This window comes from Oxyura jamaicensis, chromosome 23 (genome assembly GCF_011077185.1).
Source record: "Oxyura jamaicensis isolate SHBP4307 breed ruddy duck chromosome 23, BPBGC_Ojam_1.0, whole genome shotgun sequence".
NCBI classification, from domain to species: domain Eukaryota; kingdom Metazoa; phylum Chordata; class Aves; order Anseriformes; family Anatidae; genus Oxyura; species Oxyura jamaicensis.
The window spans coordinates 5,492,493-5,497,660 of NC_048915.1; the positions used below are offsets into that span (position 1 = coordinate 5,492,493).

The window sequence follows — 5,168 nt, forward strand, 5'->3', positions numbered from 1 at the left end:
GTGTCCTTAAAGTATGTCCCCTTTGGCACCATCAGACACTGTCAGGGTATGAACAAGGGCTGTGGGCTGTCTTGGGTCCCAACAGCACCAGGCACGGCATGAAGCTGTAGTAGGAGCCGGTTCTGGGAGCAGGGTTTGCAAATCCAAACCCAACTCATGCAGAGGGAAACAGAAGCTGGAGAGGAGAAAACCTGCCTCGTTGGGTCAGCCAACACTGTCTCCAGGTCTGAGGACACTGCCACGATGCCCAACTGCACCGAATCAGCCAGGCACAGAGGAAGCAACAGAAAGGGAATAGGTGAGGAAAACCAAATCACAAAACGGGAGAGGCCTGTGGAGCTCACCTGTCTCTCAGAGCTCCCCAAACATCCACAGAGTCCCCTTAGAAATCAATAAATAACATTAAGCTGTGCTGGCACATCTGACCCCTTCCAGCAGGTTCTAATTTAGCCAGCAGAATGAGCATTTAAAGGGCAAATTAACAGCAATTTATATCAGCATTTTGTAAATGACTGATTAACTCATGGGGTGCCCCATACATACAGTCCACCCACGGCTGCAGTTCCCTTTGCTTTTCAACAGAACTTAGGCCTGCGAAAGAAAACACCCCACTAATTGTTTGAATTAGATGAAGCAGCCACCCTGCCTCGTCTAGTCCAGCTGGGGCTCTCTCAGGGCGCTCAGGATGTTTTTAGTTTTATTCCCTCATGCTGCTGGCTCCCAGATTGCATAGACCCTGCTTGGTGGGACTTTGCCAAGCCGGTGCTGACAACACGACCCTGTTGTGCTTAAAGCCATGCGGTGTCTGGGGTGCAGACGTGATGAAATTGCACGTGAGGATGAGGAGGGCAGGCGGCTGGGCAGGGCAGGTTCTTCCTCCTCTTACTGTGTCTGCACCAGGGGGACGTGGCGGGGAGGAAGGAGGCAGCAGCCGCGGCCGTGCAGCTGTCCAAGCGAATTACGGCCACACAGCGGCTGCGCTGGTTCCGCTCTACAGCACTCGACAGAGCACCTGGAAATTCATTTGTCACTGGAGGAGAAACGAAGAAACCAAGTGAGGTGAGTAATGAAATGCTGGAATAATTAACCACAGAGGGAAGGCAGTGAGGAGCGGGGCACAGCTCCGTGTGCCAGCTGCCAGGGCTGCGGCCGCTGTGGCCACCCTGGAGGTGTTCACTGGGAGCGGGGCTGTGCGTGCAGGGGGAGCTGGGGGTCGTGCTGGCCCTGGGGCTCTGCCTGTTGCCCTGTCCTGCAGTTTTGCGGATGGGAAGGATAAAATGTCATGGCCACCCACCTGGGAGAGAAAGGGAAATCCCTGATTTACCTGATAAACCCCTTACATCAATGAGCTGGGTAATTTGGGGGTCCAAAGTGGGATTTGCCCACAGCAGTGTTGCTGCTAGGCCTCACCAGACCATCAGAGAAACACATTGACACTGTCAGGTGTCCCTAATGCAATGTAAAGCCCAGGGAAAGCTTTAAATCAAGGGGATTTCTGTGGGACCCTGCAACTGAGGTTTCTCCCTGTGCAAAGCCCTCACTCTGACCCTGTACCCGGCTCGTGGATGCTTGGGCTCCAGGCTTGATCTGTCCTTGTAGGACCAGGAGAGAGGAAAAAGGTTGTGTGGGTAGTAGCTGCCTAATGGCCACTTATGTGTGAGAGAAACTGCAGCCCTGATGTTGCCTAATTACTCAGTTAACATTAGTTTAGATGGTTCCAGTTTTCTTCATCAATTTTTAAATTCCCTTATAAGGCTCCCACTTTGTGCATTGCTCTTTGCAGCCTTGCTCACTCTGTCTCCAGCAAACGAGAAACTTAAACCTATTCTACAAAAAGTAAAACCAACAAACAGCAGGACCCCTCGCACAGAGCTGATGTCAGAAACGTGCAGGTGCAGCCGGGCTGTCTCGTGCATTTTGGGCACGCTGGAAGGTGGAGGAGGTGACCTCAATGGACTGTGGGGGTAATCAGGCCGGGTGAAAGCAGTGCTGAATTTCACAATCCCAGCAAAAAGTGCTTGTGCACTACTGTGCCGCGTTGGTGGAGCTGGTGCCAGGGCAGCTGCACCTCGTCGTGCCCAGCCTGGGCTCAGCCCTGCCCAACAGCACCCCTGGCCTGCCCGTCAGGCATCGGGAGAGCTAAGGGGTAATTGACAGGGAATAATTTACAGCTGATTTCCCTCCCCTTCTCTTTGAAGAGAATATCTAGCAGCAGGTTGCAATTTTGCTTAATTCCTTCCTTATTGGAAGGAGTTGACAAATAGATTTGTCATGATCAGGTCTGGTGCTCTGCTAGATTTCATTAGTGGCTCTGCATTAACAACACGCTCTGTGCTGTTCATTGGGTGCTGTTTCCATGCCCTTACCGGATTTCTGTAAACCCCCCTGCAAATTTCTGTGGGGGCGGATCCTTTGAAACTCATGGCCTGGGAAAAACTTCAGTATTCTCAGAAAGCAAATGAGATGATGACCAAATGCCACAGTACTGTGGTGACCTGACCATAACAATAATTTCAACTTCAGTGGCTGCAATCAGGGCTTACGTAGCTGAAAGAAGAGTGATGCTCTTCCTCTGTCTGGTGTCTGTCCTTCCTGGCAGAGCTGTGGGCTGTCACCATCCGATGGCTGACGTCCACACAGCGTATGCTTACGTAGCTCAGAGATGTGGCAGCACCTCCCGGCTCATTTCAGAGGCACGAGGCTCTGCTTCTGCCAGGGGCCAGCAGCCCTGGCCAGCTCCCTCTGTCCTCTGCTGTGGGATGTGGGTTATCCAGCCACACGCACACAGTTTGTGGGTTCAGGCACCCGAGAGCCATACGCTACCACCCCTCATAAAGCACGTTTGGAAAACGTTCAGTAAATCCACCTTGGTTCTTCCTAGTAGTCAAAGTGAGTTAATTTCTGTTTTCATCCTAATTCAAATGGCAGTTCCTGGAAAAACATGTTAAGACCAGGATCATAAATGATTATGTGTAGAGAAACAGTGATCAGCGTTGATGCTTGACCCACTGCTGCGTTTAGCCTGGCACAGGGAGGTGCCTGGTGGAAACACACATGGGCTGCTCTCGCCTCCGCTCTGTCTGGTGACAGGGCACCACCACATGCCCCTCTGCTGCTGGTCTGGTTCCTGAGACATCCATCTCTGCCTGAGCATCACCGTAAAAAGTAAATACCAGGAATTTCTCCCTTGCTAGGTTTGTCCTGCAGGTGCAGGCGCTGCCATCCCCCTTCAGGGTGAGGTTGTTCTGTCTGAGCCTTTTCCCCATGCCATCCCCACCCGAGGGCTCCGTTGTGAGTCCCTTAGCTCAACTTTACTTATCGTGTTATCACAGCTGGATGTCCTACAGAAAAATACTCAGCCGCCCTCTTTGGCTCGTTTCCTAAAGGTTGGAAACAATTGGCGTTCCTGGCACCGTGACAGCGATAATGTAATAATCGTGAAAGGGCTTTCAGAGACGGGGAACGGTCCTGGGTCTGCTGGGACTGCAACAATAGAGATGGTGATCACATCGGAGCTGGGGGACGGCTGCCACAAATCAGCTTCTCTCATCCTTACACCTCCTTGCAGGGTGTCGAGGTGCCCTCAGCTGTCAGCGATGCCTGAAACCTGGAGACATTTCTACACTGCGGTCTGAAGGTCAGCCAAGCGTTTTAACTCCTCCAGCAATGTTGGGAGCTGCGTGCTTCAGCTTCCCTGGACGTCTCGTCTCTGCATTACGGCTTGCTCTGGCTAGACTAGGAAAATGGTGCGTGGATCTTGTATTCCTGATGACTTCTTTCAGTTTCCTGGCTGTCTAGGCAGGCCCAGCTGTGGCTCCTGCAGGGCACTGCTCTAACCAGGTACCCGTCCTGCTGCTCCGCGCATCCCTCCCAGCTAACTGGGCATGTCCCCCTCTGCATCTCCAGCTTTCTCTGCTGCCTCAGAGCTGGCTGGGACCTGCTCTTGGGGTGACTGGCAGGGACACGGTGCTCACAAGGTGTTGCTGCCCTGCTCTGGGTGCCCATGCTGCTGACTGCCCTCCTCCCCTGGGCAGCATCCCCTCGCCACGCTGCGTCTCTGAGCGCTGAGGCTCAGCTGCAGGTTGGGGGCGATGTCATTCGTCTGCTTCACCGCGTGTGTGAGACGGAATTCATTAAAAATTTCCACTGAAGAAGGATTCCCTCTTCCTAGCAGCAACTAACAGGGCTGAGAACCATGCACAAGCTTTCCGGCACCTCTGCTCTTGGCTGTGGGGTCTGAACCATGGGGGGCTCACCACGCATGGCTACGGCGGGACTGTGCTTCAGCAGAGAATGGACAATGATGGCTCTGCAGCCCCTCTCCTGCTGTCAGCAGCATTTCCTGCCCATTCTTTCTTCCCTGGAGGAAAACACAGAGCCCAGCACCACAGGATGACCCAGGGGTGGAGCTGTGAAAACCTTAAAGAGGTTGCTGTGGAAAAACCCACTGCAATGAGCCTTTGAAGCCCTATTTCAGGGGCAGTTAAAGACCCTTAGAAAAGGTACTGGGGCCATCTGGGAGGCTGGAGAAGCGACAGACCTGCCAAAGGGCATGCAGAGAGCTGCTAGCAAAGCCAGAAGTGGTTCCCGGCACTTGAGCTGCTCTGTATTATGCTGCAGCTCCCCGAGCTTCACCGGGGCCTTGGGATAAACATTTGGTTTTATCTCCCAGGAAGATGCCAAGATTATACAAATTCCTCGCATCCTCATCCGAACAGATGAGTGATACGAAATCCGTCACGGGGGGCTGTTAGATGAGCAGCAACCACAGTAAGCCTGCACTTAAATGAAAAACCCAAGTATGACATATTTTTGTATTATTTAACTGAGATTTTGCATCTCGAAGGGAAGAAGTGAGCGAGCAAGTCGGAGGGAGGAGGGTGCAGCAGCCAGGGTGCCTTTTCTCTTCAGAAATGTTCCACGCACTAAAAGGAGAATTTATAGTTCAGCGCTAGGGGGGGAAATGCATTATTCATTTTCCAGACTTCAGAAGACAAAAAAAAAAAAAAAAAAAAGAGGTGGCATTTCATTTGTACTTACACCGTGACTTGCAGATGAGGCCCTCTTGCAGAAATCAGACCTCGGATTTCTCCTGCTTGCCCCAGCCAGGCCAGGCACCTCGGCTTTCTGCCCTGGTCGGGCACGTTCGGCCAATCTTTGGCAGCTTT

General features: G+C 52.6%; 1 long non-coding RNA gene across 1 annotated transcript; it reads left to right on the forward strand.

Annotated features, from left to right (window-relative positions):
• On the forward strand, positions 1-4,093 carry LOC118177557. The gene is made up of 2 exons (XR_004755847.1): positions 1-1,059; positions 3,569-4,093. It is a non-coding gene; the product is annotated as an uncharacterized LOC118177557 (long non-coding RNA).
• Positions 4,094-5,168: the final 1,075 nt, after the last annotated feature.